At 39.0% G+C, this 14,500-nt stretch overlaps 1 long non-coding RNA gene across 1 annotated transcript in view; it reads right to left on the reverse strand.

Annotated features, from left to right (window-relative positions):
* Positions 1-492: 492 nt before the first annotated feature.
* Positions 493-14,500, reverse strand: part of LOC138648728 (uncharacterized) — a 38,174-nt gene continuing 24,166 nt past the window's right edge. Inside the window, exons 2-3 of the long non-coding RNA XR_011315180.1 lie at positions 1,303-1,357; positions 493-636 (exon numbers count right to left, since the gene is read on the reverse strand). This is a non-coding gene — a long non-coding RNA (uncharacterized lncRNA). The remainder of the gene's footprint in view (positions 637-1,302; positions 1,358-14,500) is intronic.

The following is a 14,500-nucleotide window of genomic DNA, read 5'->3' on the forward strand; positions in this document are numbered from 1 at the left end:
TGTCAAAACAACTTGCTGCGCATATGTTCCATTTTTGGAAAATATTTCAACTGCTTCAGGCTTCAAAAGCATAGAAGTATCTAAAGGAAGTGAGTTGAGCGGTGTTCAGGGCAAATTCCACTGCAAAGCCGCCACTACTTTACATGTAAAAAAAAAAAATTACACCGGTAACAAAGTTACTGCAAAAATGACTAATGGGACGACAAAGGAAGCGCCTCAGGAAAAACATCTAAAAGACATTTTGTGCGCATAACTGAACACAGTATTTGAAAATGAGTTTTTTTAATTAGAAAGAAGAGATAAAAAATTATTTTATTGGAATGAAAATGTTAACTGATAGAATAAGTCTCACGTTTGGCAAAGACATTCCGAAATTCTCAATAAACATTGCAAGCTATTGTGGGGGGGGGGGGGGGGAAACAACATTTCAGCAGTTTACAATTTAAGTAAGTTAAAGTCCACTTCAATTTCCCAGAATTTGACAACGGAAAGTTAATATTTACAGTGATTTCTTTTTCTTTTACACACCACTGATTTTCGAGTACGTTTGAGCTTTCCCTTTGTCGTTGGAGCTCCATGTTGTCCAGCGCCTTGAAAGCCCGCTAGCCAATCCCTGACATATCAGAGGCGCGTTACCTGTAATGACACCAGCAGCCGATCAATTACCAAATTAATGACATGCCGACACCATGACCACAGGGACGCAGCACCATATATTGTCCACAGCATCCATGTGCCGTTCACATGGATGATATGTCTATACTGTGATCATTTGGCACCAATCGATGGCCACATTTGTAACATATTGTCCATGTTAAAGTGATGGTTGCCGCCATCATTGGAAGACATAGTCAAATGGCTCAATTACTCTAGTACTGGCATATCTTCGGACATGTAACTGGCCGCTACGGCCATCAGTGACCGAAATCTTGGTGTCGGTATGGACAAGTGGGTGATGTGGCCAAAACCTGGTAATGATCTCCACCAGCGCAAAAACTGTGTCATAAAAGTAAATTAGTTAGAAATATTAATATCTTTGTCCAGTGGAGCAATTAATTAATTTTTTGGGGGGTATTTTGTATCAAAATCCATTTCTTTGTAATCACATATTATTCTGTCTGATCTGGGAGGAATGGTGGCATTTAAAGTAGGTGTTGTGAGTGACACAGGAAGGTGTTTATGTGCGAGGACTGTGATATTTCCGAACTCGCCATTCCTGGGCTGACTGAGATAGTTTAAGGGAGACAGGTTGTCATAATGACGACATTACATCCAGAGGATGAAAGCAAGAGTGCATTATACCTTTATATGTAGTGGTGTCGTCTGTGTGATCTGCTGATAAAGGGATCGTTCTCATCTATTTAAAAAAAGTGGGGGGTTTAGAAAATGCAATTTTTATTTGGGAATTCTAAACAACTTATAGCTGTATGCTGAGGCTTCAAACAATGAGAAACCGAGTAATAGAACACTACTAACTGTACACAAGAACATATCATAACTACTACATTACTGCCCCTATGTACAAGAATATAACTACTATATTACTGCCTCTATGTACAAGAATATAACTACTATAATACTGCCTCTATGTACAAGAATATAACTACTATAATACTGCCTCTATGTACAAGAATATAACTACTATAATACTGCCTCGTATGTACAAGAATATAACTACTATAATACTGCTCCTATGTACAAGCATATAATTACTATAATACTGCTCCTATGTACAAGAATATAACTACTATAATACTGCCCACATGTACAAGAATATAACTACTATAATACTGCCCCCCTATGTAGAAGAATATAACTACTATAATACTGCTCCTATGTACAAGAATATAACTACTATAATACTGCCGCTATGTACAAGAATATAACTACTATAATACTCCCCTATGTAAAAGAATATAACTACTATAATACTGCCCCTATGTACAATAATATAACTACTATAATACTGCCCCTATGTACAATAATATAACTACTATAATACTTCCCTATGTAGAAGAATATAACTACTATAATACTACCCCCTATGTAGAAGAATATAACTACTATAATACTGCCCCTATGTACAATAATATAACTACTATAATACTACTCCTATGTACAAGAATATAACTACTATAATACTTCCCTATGTACAAGAATATAACTACTATAATACTCCCCTATGTAAAAGAATATAACTACTATAATACTGCCCCCTATGTAGAAGAATATAACTACTATAATACTGCCCCCTATGTAGAAGAATATAACCACTATAATACTACCCCTATGTAGGAGAATATAACTACTATAATACTGCTCCTATGTAGAAGAATATAACTACTATAATACTACCCCTATGTAGAAGAATATAACTACTATAGTACTGCCCCCTATGTACAAGAATATAACTACTATAATACTGCCCTATGTAGAAGAATATAACTACATAATACTACCCCCTATGTAGAAGAATATAACTACTATAATACTGCCCCTATGTACAATAATATAACTACTATAATACTGCCCCTATGTACAAGAATATAACTACTATAATACTTCCCTATGTACAAGAATATAACTACTATAATACTGCCCCCTATGTAGAAGAATATAACTACTATAATACTGCCCCCTATGTAGAAAAATATAACTACTATAATACTACCCCTATGTAGAAGAATATAACTACTATAATAATGCCCCTATGTACAAGAATATAACTACTATAATACTGCCCCTATGTACAAGAATATAACTACTATAATACTGCCCCCTATGTAGAAGAATATAACTACTATAATACTGCCCCCTATGTAGAAGAATATAACTACTATAATACTACCCCTATGTAGAAGAATATAACTACTATAATATAATAATATAACTACTATAATACTGCTCCTATGTACAAGAATATAACTACTATAATACTTCCCTATGTAGAAGAATATAAATACTATAATACTGCCCCCTATGTAGAAGAATATAACTACTATAATACTGCTCCCTGTGTACAAGAATATAACTACTATAATACTGCCCCTATGTACAAGAATATAACTACTATAATACTGCCCCTATGTACAAGAATATACCTACTATAATACTGCCCCCTATGTAGAAGAATATAACTATAATACTGCCCCTATGTACAAGAATATAACTACTATAATACTGCCCCTATGTACAAGAATATAACTACTATAATACTGCCCCCTATGTAGAAGAATATAACTACTATAATACTACCCCTATGTAGAAGAAAATAACTACTATAATACTGCCCCTATGTACAAGAATATAACTACTATAATACTGGCCCTATGTACAAGAATATAACTACTATAATACTGCCCCCTATGTAGAAGAATATAACTACTATAATACTGCCCCCTATGTAGAAGAATATAACTACTATAATACTACCCCTATGTAGAAGAATATAACTACTATAATACTGCTCCTATGTAGAAGAATATAACTACTATAATACTACCCCTATGTAGAAGAATATAACTACTATAATACTGCCCCCTATGTACAAGAATATAACTACTATAATACTGCCCCCTATGTACAAGAATATAACTACTATAATACTGCCCCCTATGTAGAAGAATATAACTACTATAATACTGCCCCCTATGTACAAGAATATAACTACTATAATACTGCCCCCTATGTACAAGAATATAACTACTATAATACTTCCCTATGTAGAAGAATATAACTACTATAATACTACCTCCTATGTAGAAGAATATAACTACTATAATACTGCCCCTATGTACAAGAATATAACTACTATAATACTGCCCCCTATGTAGAAGAATATAACTACTATAATACTGCCCCCTATGTAGAAGAATATAACTACTATAATACTACCCCTATGTAGAAGAATATAACTACTATAGTACTGCTCCTATGTAGAAGAATATAACTACTATAATACTACCGCTATGTAGAAGAATATAACTACTATAATACTGCCCCCTATGTACAAGAATATAACTACTATAATACTGCCCCCTATGTACAAGAATATAACTACTATAATACTTCCCTATGTAGAAGAATATAACTACTATAATACTACCCCCTATGTAGAAGAATATAACTACTATAATACTGCCCCTATGTACAATAATATAACTACTATAATACTGCTCCTATGTACAAGAATATAACTACTATAATACTTCCCTATGTAGAAGAATATAACTACTATAATACTGCCCCCTATGTAGAAGAATATAGCTACTATAATACTGCTCCCTGTGTACAAGAATATAACTACTATAATATTGCCCCTATGTACAAGAATATAACTACTATAATACTGCCCCTATGTACAAGAATATAACTACTATAATACTGCCCCCTATGTAGAAGAATATAACTACTATAATACTGCCCCCTATGTAGAAGAATATAACTACTATAATACTGCCCCCTATGTAGAAGAATATAACTACTATAATACTACCCCTATGTAGAAGAATATAACTACTATAGTACTGCTCCTATGTAGAAGAATATAACTACTATAATACTACCGCTATGTAGAAGAATATAACTACTATAATACTGCCCCCTATGTACAAGAATATAACTACTATAATACTGCCCCCTATGTACAAGAATATAACTACTATAATACTTCCCTATGTAGAAGAATATAACTACTATAATACTACCCCCTATGTAGAAGAATATAACTACTATAATACTGCCCCTATGTACAATAATATAACTACTATAATACTGCTCCTATGTACAAGAATATAACTACTATAATACTTCCCTATGTAGAAGAATATAACTACTATAATACTGCCCCCTATGTAGAAGAATATAGCTACTATAATACTGCTCCCTGTGTACAAGAATATAACTACTATAATATTGCCCCTATGTACAAGAATATAACTACTATAATACTGCCCCTATGTACAAGAATATAACTACTATAATACTGCCCCCTATGTAGAAGAATATAACTACTATAATACTGCCCCCTATGTAGAAGAATATAACTACTATAATACTGCCCCCTATGTAGAAGAATATAACTACTATAATACTACCCCTATGTAGAAGAATATAACTACTATAATACTGCCCCTATGTACAAGAATATAACTGCTATAATACTGCCCCTATGTACAATAATATAACTACTATAATACTGCACCCTATGTAGAAGAATATAACTACTATAATACTGCCCCCGATGTAGAAGAATATTACTATAATACTACCCCTATGTAGAAGAATATAACTACTATAATACTGCTCCTATGTAGAAGAATATAACTACTATAATACTACCCCTATGTAGAAGAATATAACTACTATAATACTGCCCCCTATGTACAAGAATATAACTACTATAATACTGCCCCCTATGTACAAGAATATAACTACTATAATACTTCCCTATGTAGAAGAATATAACTACTATAATACTACCCCCTATGTAGAAGAATATAACTACTATAATACTGCCCCTATGTACAATAATATAACTACTATAATACTGCTCTTATGTACAAGAATATAACTACTATAATACTTCCCTATGTAGAAGAATATAACTACTATAATACTGCCCCCTATGTAGAAGAATATAGCTACTATAATACTGCTCCCAGTGTACAAGAATATAACTACTATAATACTGCCCCTATGTACAAGAATACAACTACTATAATACTGCCCCTATGTACAAGAATATAACTACTATAATACTGCCCCCTATGTAGAAGAATATAACTACTATAATACTACCCCTATGTAGAAGAATATAACTACTATAATACTGCCCCTATGTACAAGAATATAACTACTATAATACTGCCCCTATGTACAAGAATATAACTACTATAATACTGCCCCATATGTAGAAGAATATAACTACTATAATACTGCCCCCTATGTAGAAGAATATAACTACTATAATACTACCCCTATGTAGAAGAATATAACTACTATAATACTGCCCCCTATGTAGAAGAATATAACTACTATAATACTACCCCTATGTAGAAGAATATAACTACTATAATACTGCCCCTATGTACAAGAATATAACTACTATAATACTGCCCCCTATGTACAAGAATATAACTACTATAATACTTCCCCCTATGTACAAGAATATAACTACTATAATACTGCCCCTATGTACAAGAATATAACTACTATAATACTGCCCCTATGTACAAGAATATAACTACTATAATACTGCCCCCTATGTAGGAGTATATAACCACTTTGATTACATAGGTTATTATAATAAAATAGGATTTATCTGAGACCAAGTTACTGATTTGATTGCAGGTTAAACTTTAGCATTTTAACCATGAGGTTACTAAATATTTGTGCAGTAATGTGAAATGACAGTAAACTATTATTTGTCATATGTGCAGCAATAAAATCACTTCAAACTGAATTCCAGGACAGGATTAGTATGTATTGCTGATTTATGTGCTTCCTTTTTCCTGGGTAAAGTGGGTAACCATTAACATGGCGACCTTTCGAGTCTTTTTTTTAAGCCTGTTGTAGGATCTCTGTTTGCCACCAATGAATAGAATCGCTCATAGGTCACTGTATGTAAGACTGTAAGGTTACCGTACATATTTGTTTATTCAGTGGCTACGACTGTTATAAAGTTATAGACATTTTTCTGATTGTTTCCCAGAACGAACTTTAGGATTTATATTTGGGTTTCCAAATGCTACACTTTTTTCTTTGGGGGGGCTCAGAGATTGCATCACTGTCGGTGGAGCGTAGGGGTAGATCTGAGCTGCTGCTGTGCTTCACTCACGAAGCCGACACTGATCGATTATAACAAATCATCAGCTTCCACTGGGTCAACGTAGGTTTTCATGGAATGGGAACCCCCTATATAGCCTGACACTTTTCACAGCTGAGGGTTTGCTACAAATGTATCCAGAACCATAGTTTGATCCCAATATAAAATCTGTACCAAGGCTTCCTTCTGCCATGAGCCATTTTTTTCGTCTGGTATTTTATGGAGCAGAGACATCTTTTGACCTCCTCGGATACCAGGATCCAGGGTCATTTTATTTTACCTCTAAACCCCCAATAATAACATCCCTGGCTGTTCTTAGTCTATACAATCCTCTGTGAATTAAAGGGGGCACTCACCCTTTTTTTTACTGTACCAAGGGCACAAGTGTGCTCTAGTAATAGTAGTAAAAAGCATATGTCCGCCTTCCGATCTCCTAACCTCTAGCTCTCATCATCCTCCATCTATGTCAATCAACAAGTCACGTCTGGGGCCATTTGCCGCAGAAGTCACATGCAGACCAGGAGAGAAAACCAAGGTACGGGAGAGCGGAGGAAGGTGGGTAGGTGAGTATGTTCTTTCTAATATTTATAGAGTGCAATCAGACCATTGGTAAAGTAACAGTAAAAAAGCCGACAACCCCTATACATACTGGAAGAATGTGTCTTATCTCTATTTTGATTTTTTTTTTCTCGATCTTGGAATTTTCTCATTATCACCAGATACCATCTCCATTACTGGTGATGAGGAAATGGTGCACATTGATGCATTCTGGCGGAATACCCCAGGTGATCGGTACTTTCTAGGTATATTGGGGCTTGAGCTTTTCTTCTATTCCTTTTCTTCCTGGTGTTGGGAGTCCTAGCAATCGATTGTAATCTGTGGGGTTATCCAGCAGCGATTCCTCTGCGGTGCCTCCACAGGAGAAATAAAGTATTACACAAAGCCTCTGAAAAGAATGAGTTGGCTGAGTAATGTGTGGACATGCCGGGTCCTCCAGACAAGAGACGCTCTTTGTGACCACTCTAAAGCTGGCCATACACATTAGATGGCTACTAGATGGCATTTGGCAGAACGATCATTCATCCGACAGCCAACCAGCCAACTGTCCTAAAACGCAAGCGCGCTCATATGGCCGAGCGCTCACGTTCTCTATGAGAAATTTGTCAACTAATACGTCGGTTGGTGGCCTAACTCAGGGAAGACATTGTGATCAACAGTCCGAAATCAGATTGACCTCACTCCCAACCATCATACACATAAGAACATCAGCCAAACTCATTGATATCGGCAGGTTCAGCCAACATAAGTCTAAGGTGTATGGCCAGCTAAGAGATGAGTCTGGCAGCCCCTTCACACTCAGGATCTATGGTGGTCCCAGTGGTCAGACTCCATCTGGCCATAAATTGATGGCCCATCCTACCGATATGCCCTCAAGATGAGGGATACCCTTTTTCATTCTGGGGGAGACAACTATTATGAACTCTTGATCTTGACTTCTCTACCACAATGTCTTCATATTATAACTGATGAGGCTAAAAAGTAAAAATTTCAAGAACGAAAGGCTGAAAAGTTAGAAGCTGGAATGACTCTTTCTGTGAACTTTCCCCTCCTTGATAACATCACATCCGGACTAATCCTTGCAGAAATAGATGGATCGGTCAATGATTGACTATGAAGTGTCAGCTATCAGTGTGTCTTGTGATTGGGTTATTGCTAACTGGCACTAACTGATAAGACAATGATTCACAGCGGTGGCAGGAAGCCGGGTCACGGGAAAAGATGGTCGGGACTCATTACCTTTGATCTGGGAGCAGATGATTCATTTACCATACACGCCTATATGAAATGTGTTATTACCAATGTTTGTAGCTGTTTCCTTGGAAATATCACAGTGACACTGACATCAACCTAAAAACATAATAATGACAGCTACAGTGCCCCAAAATTATGGAAACCACAGAAACCCCAAACCAGTGGCAGACACAATGCCCTAAGGACAGTGAGTCACTGTACCCACCCAATAATCCCAACTACAGGTCCACTATAGCAGTAGCACATTCAGGGCTCCTTAAACTGTGAGGGCTGTTGTGCCCCTAAATGAGGGACAGCCACCCATTATAAAATACTAGATACAATTCAGCCCATTTTAATAGGGGCTTACATTGTATCCCCGAAAAACTGGATTCAAACAGAACCCCAGTGAGAACCATTAAGCACAATGAGCTCAAACTATTCAATTTTGGACTCCTATATTGTATATTGGGCTCCAAATTAGCTCCTATACTGTATAATGGGCCCACATCAGCCTCTATACTGTATAATGGCCCCACATTAGCTCCTATACTGTATAATGGCCCCACATTAGCTCCTATACTGTATAATGGCCACACATTAGCTCCTATACTGTATAATGGGCCCCACATTAGCTCCTATACTGTATAATGGGCCCCACATTAGCTCCTATACTGTATAATGGGCCCCACATTAGCTCCTATACTGTATAATGGCCTCACATTAACTCCTATACTGTATAATGGGCCCACATTAGCCCCAATACTGTATAATGGGCCCACATTAGCTCATATACTGCATAATAGGCCCCACATTAGCTCCTATACTCTATAATGGCCTCACATTACCTCCTATACTGTATCATGGGCCCCACATAAGCTCCTATACTGTATAATGAGCCCCACATTAGCTCCTATACTATATAATAGGCCCCACATTAGCTTCTATACTGTATAATGGCCTCACATTAGCTTCTATACTGTATAATGGGCCCCACATTAGCTCCTATACTGTATAATGGCCCCACATTAGCTCCTATACTGTATAGTGGGCCCCACATTAGCTTCTATACTGTATAATGGCCCCACATTAGCTCCTATACTGTATAATGGGCCCCACATTAGCTCCTATACTGTATAATGGCCTCACATTAGCTCCTATATTCTATAATGGCTTCACATGAGCTCCTATACTGTATAATGGCCTCACATTAGCTCCTATATTCTATAATGGCTTCACATTAGCTCCTATACTGTATAATAGGCCCCACATTAGCTTCTATACTGTATAATGACCCCACATTAGCTCCTATACTGTATAATGGCCTCACATTAGCTTCTATACTGTATAATGGGCCCCACATTAGCTCCTATACTGTATAATGGCCCCACATTAGCTCCTATACTGTATAGTGGGCCCCACATTAGCTTCTATACTGTATAATGGCCCCACATTAGCTCCTATACTGTATAATGGGCCCCACATTAGCTCCTATACTGTATAATGGCCTCACATTAGCTCCTATATTCTATAATGGCTTCACATGAGCTCCTATACTGTATAATAGGCCCCACATTAGCTCCTATACTCTATGATGGCCTCACATTAGCTCTTATACTGTATGATGGGCCCCACATAAGCTCCTATACTGTAAAATGGGCCCCACATTAGCTCCTATACTGTATAATAGCCCCACATTAGCTCCTATACTGTATAATGGGCCCCACATTAGCTCTTATGCTGTATAATGGGCCCCACATTAGCTCCTATACTGTATAATGGCCTCATATTAGCTCCTATACTGTATAATGGCCTCATATTAGCTTCTATACTGTATAATGGTCCCACATTAGCTCCCATACTGTATAATGTTCCCACATTAGCTCCCATACTGCATAATGGCCTCACATTAGCTCCCATACTGTATAATGGGCCCCACATTAGCTCCCATACTGTACAATGGGCCCCACATTAGCTCCTATACTGTATAATGGGCCCCACATTAGCTCCTATACTGTATAATTGTTACGCTTAGGGATCAGGAAAGCGAGATAAGTGGACCCACTGGACCGAAACAGCGAACCTCCCCAGGACGAGTAGACCAGGTGGACCGCTCCCTATACAGGGGGCGTTAGGAGCAGGCCCAGGGGAGACTACTGTACGGCAGCCGGTACCAAAGTAGAGGGAACGGAAAAGATAACGAGGATGGAGGAGAGGAACGGTTAACGGGAATCAGACAAGACAGACAGAAAATGTAAGACAAACCGGAAGACAGTATGAGGACACGAGACCACGGAAGCGCAGGAGACGAGGACGGAAGGACTAGGCAGAGGATCAGGAACACCGGGGAAACGGAGGCACAGGAGCACTGGAGCTGCAAAGGAAGCACGGAGACAGACTATGATTATACACAGAAACGAAAAATCAGAGACAAGAGACAAGCGGCAGAGAGAACGCAGAGTACGCTAGGAAGCGAGAGAGCCAGAGGCATTTGCAAGAAAAACAAATGACAGACAGGCACAGCCAAAAGGAAGAGGCGGCCTTAAATATAGAGTGGCAGCGTACCTTCCGGGTCACGGTCCTCCAGGACCACAGAGAGCAGGGGAAAGAGCATCCAGAGAAAAGGGTAGAGTGCGCGTGCGCAGGAGACGCTAGTGCGCGCGCGCCCGACAGGAAGCAGGGGCCGAGGGAGCGATCAGAGGAGACGGCGCTGGAGGAAGAACAGGAGCGCGCCGGGATGCCGTGGAACTGTAAGTAACAGCGGACAGCAGGGGCCGCGGCGGTGTTAACCTGACAATAATAGGCTCCATATTAGCTTCTATACTGTATAATGGCCCCACATTAGCTCCTATACTGTATAATAGCCCCACATTAGCTCCTATACTGTAAAATGGGCCCCACATTAGCTCATATACTGTATAATGGGCCCCACATTAGCTTCTATACTGAATAATGGCCTCACATTAGCTCCCATACTGTATAATGGCCTCACATTAGCTCCCATACTGTATAATGGGCCTCACATTAGCTCCCATACTGTATAATGGGCCCCACATTAGCTCCTATACTGTATAATAGGCCCCACATTAGCTTCTATACTATATAATGGCTTCACATTAGCTCCTATACTTTATAATGGCCCCACATTAGCTCCTATACTGTAAAATGGGCCCCACATTAGCTCCTATACTCTATAATGGCCTCACATTAGCTCCAATACTGAATAATGGGCCCCACATTAGCTCCTATACTGTATAATGGCCTCATATTAGCTTCTATACTGTATAATGGGCCCACATTAGCTCCCATACTGTATAATGGGCCCCACATTAGCTCCCATACTGTATAATGGGCCCACATTAGCTCCCATACTGTATAATAGCCTCACATTAGCTCCCATACTGTATAATGGGCCCCACATTAGCTCCCATACTGTATAATGGGCCCCACATTAGCTCCTATACTGTATAATAGGCCCCACATTAGCTTCTATTATTATTATTATTCATTTTTATAGCGCCATTTATTCCATGGCGCTTTACATGTGAATGGGGCAAATATAGACAAGTACAATAGACATGAGTAAAACAAGGCACACACAAGTAAAGGAGGAGAGAGGACCCTGCCCGCGAGGGCTCACAGTCTATACTGTATAATGCCCCCACATTAGCTCCTATACTGTATAATGGCCCCACATTAGCTCCTATACTGTAAAATGGGCCCCAAATTAGCTCCTATACTCTATAATGGCATCACATTAGCTCCTATACTGTATAGTGGGCCCCACGTTAGCTCCTATGCTGTATAATAGGCCCCACATTACCTCTATACTGTATAAGGGCCTCACATTAGCTCCCATACTGTATAATGGCACCACAATAGCTCCTATATTGTATAATGGGCCCCACATTAGCTCTTATACTGCATAATGGGCCCACTTTAGCTCCTATACTGTATAATGGACCCGACATTAGCTCCTATACTGTATAATGGGCCCCACAGTTTTTATGCTGTATAATGGGCCCACATTAGCTCCCATACTGTATAATGGTCTCACATTAGCTCCCATACTGTATAATGGGCCCCACATTAGCTCCCATACTGTATAATGGGCCCCACATTAGCTCCTATACTGTATAATAGGCCCCACATTAGCTTCTATACTGTATAATGCCCCCACATTAGCTCCTATACTGTATAATGGCCTCACATTAGCTCCTATACTGTATAATGGGCCCCACATTAGCTCTTATACTGCATAATGGGCCCACATTAGCTCCTATACTGTATAATGGACCCCACATTAGCTCCTATACTGTATAATGGGCCCTATATTAGCTTCTATACTGTATAATGGCCCCACATTAGCTACTATACTGTATAATGGGTCCACATTAGCTCCTATACTGTATAATGGCCCCACATTAGCCCCTATACTGTATAATGGGCCCCACATTAGCTCCTATACTGTATAATAGGCCCCAGATTGGCCCCAAACTATATAATAGGCCCCACATTAGCTCTAATACTGCGGGGTGCGCCCAGTTGCGCATTACGGCACCGGTAAGGTTAACCCTTATTCTTTCTGTCTAATATCTATGTTATAACTTTGTACCTATATGGTGGCATGTGAGACGGAGCTATTATGAACAGTGGACATTATCATGCATTAACCATTGGGACAGAACTTGTGTTGTCCTCCGCCTAGAGGTCTTGTGGGGATATGTTTGGACACACTATTGGATAGGGTTATTTACCTTATATATTTTTGGTCCTTTTTGTTGGACGTTCATATTTATATGGTGCTGTATGTTGCTCATTGGTGTCCTTTACCATCATATAGATTTTTTTTTTTAAATTGTTTGTCAATAAACGTGTGATTGTATTAATAAAGATTTGTCATAAGTTTTTCTACCATAAAACTCCTATGTTTCTCCTTTTGTTATTAGCTCTAATACTATGTTATGGCCCCTGTAACGGGGTCTGCCGTGCTGGAGTACCTCTTTCAGTACCACCCCGTGTTTCAGGAGGTCCACTCTGCTTTGGCTGGAGTCGGAATGAAGGATGCTGGCTGGAATTCCTTGATTACATGGGTGCATATAAAAAATCACTGCGTCTCCACATATTTCCAGTATGACAAAACTTTACTGACAGGACACAGAATATATCACACAGATACAGAGGGCAGGCCAATTGAAAAGTGGCAGGCCAGACATACATTACCATAGCCGCAGGTGGGCGGAGCCTGCCGATATTTACTGTGGGAATTTCAAAGGTGGGGGGAGGACAGAAGGGGAATATCTTGTCTTCTCTGCCCAGGGGCGCAGCTTGTGTGCTGACGCATTAGGGACATGAATCTCACCTGGAACCTATTATACATACATATAACTGCACAACATATTTTTGGTGGGGTGGGGTTCTGTAACAGCCCCCTTATTAGTTCCTATACTGTATAATGGGGCCCATACTAGCCCCAAAACTGTATAATGGTCCCTAATTTAGCTCCTACACTTTAAAATGGTCCCCATATTAACACCCCAGCAGTATATTGGGCTCCACACTTTATAAGGGCTCCAACAGTAGTCTCTATGATGTGTGAGGCCCCCCACACTGTTTGAGGGTCCCCCATTGTTTATGATGTCCCACAAGCTTTAATTAGAATAAAAAAATCATATATTAACCTAATCAAGGCCAGAGTCCAGGTAGGCCCCCCTGAGCATAAGGCCCAGGGTCACCGCAACCCCTGTCCTCACCCCAGGTAGCTATGCTACTGTCAGAAAGGGATTGCTTGTGTATTTTCCAGGAAGTGTCCTCTCGGTGTATTAAATTATAAAGGGGACAATTTCATGCACACTTTAAAACTAGGAAATCACTTTTATGATA

This window comes from Ranitomeya imitator, chromosome 9 (genome assembly GCF_032444005.1).
Source record: "Ranitomeya imitator isolate aRanImi1 chromosome 9, aRanImi1.pri, whole genome shotgun sequence".
Lineage (NCBI taxonomy): Eukaryota > Metazoa > Chordata > Amphibia > Anura > Dendrobatidae > Ranitomeya > Ranitomeya imitator.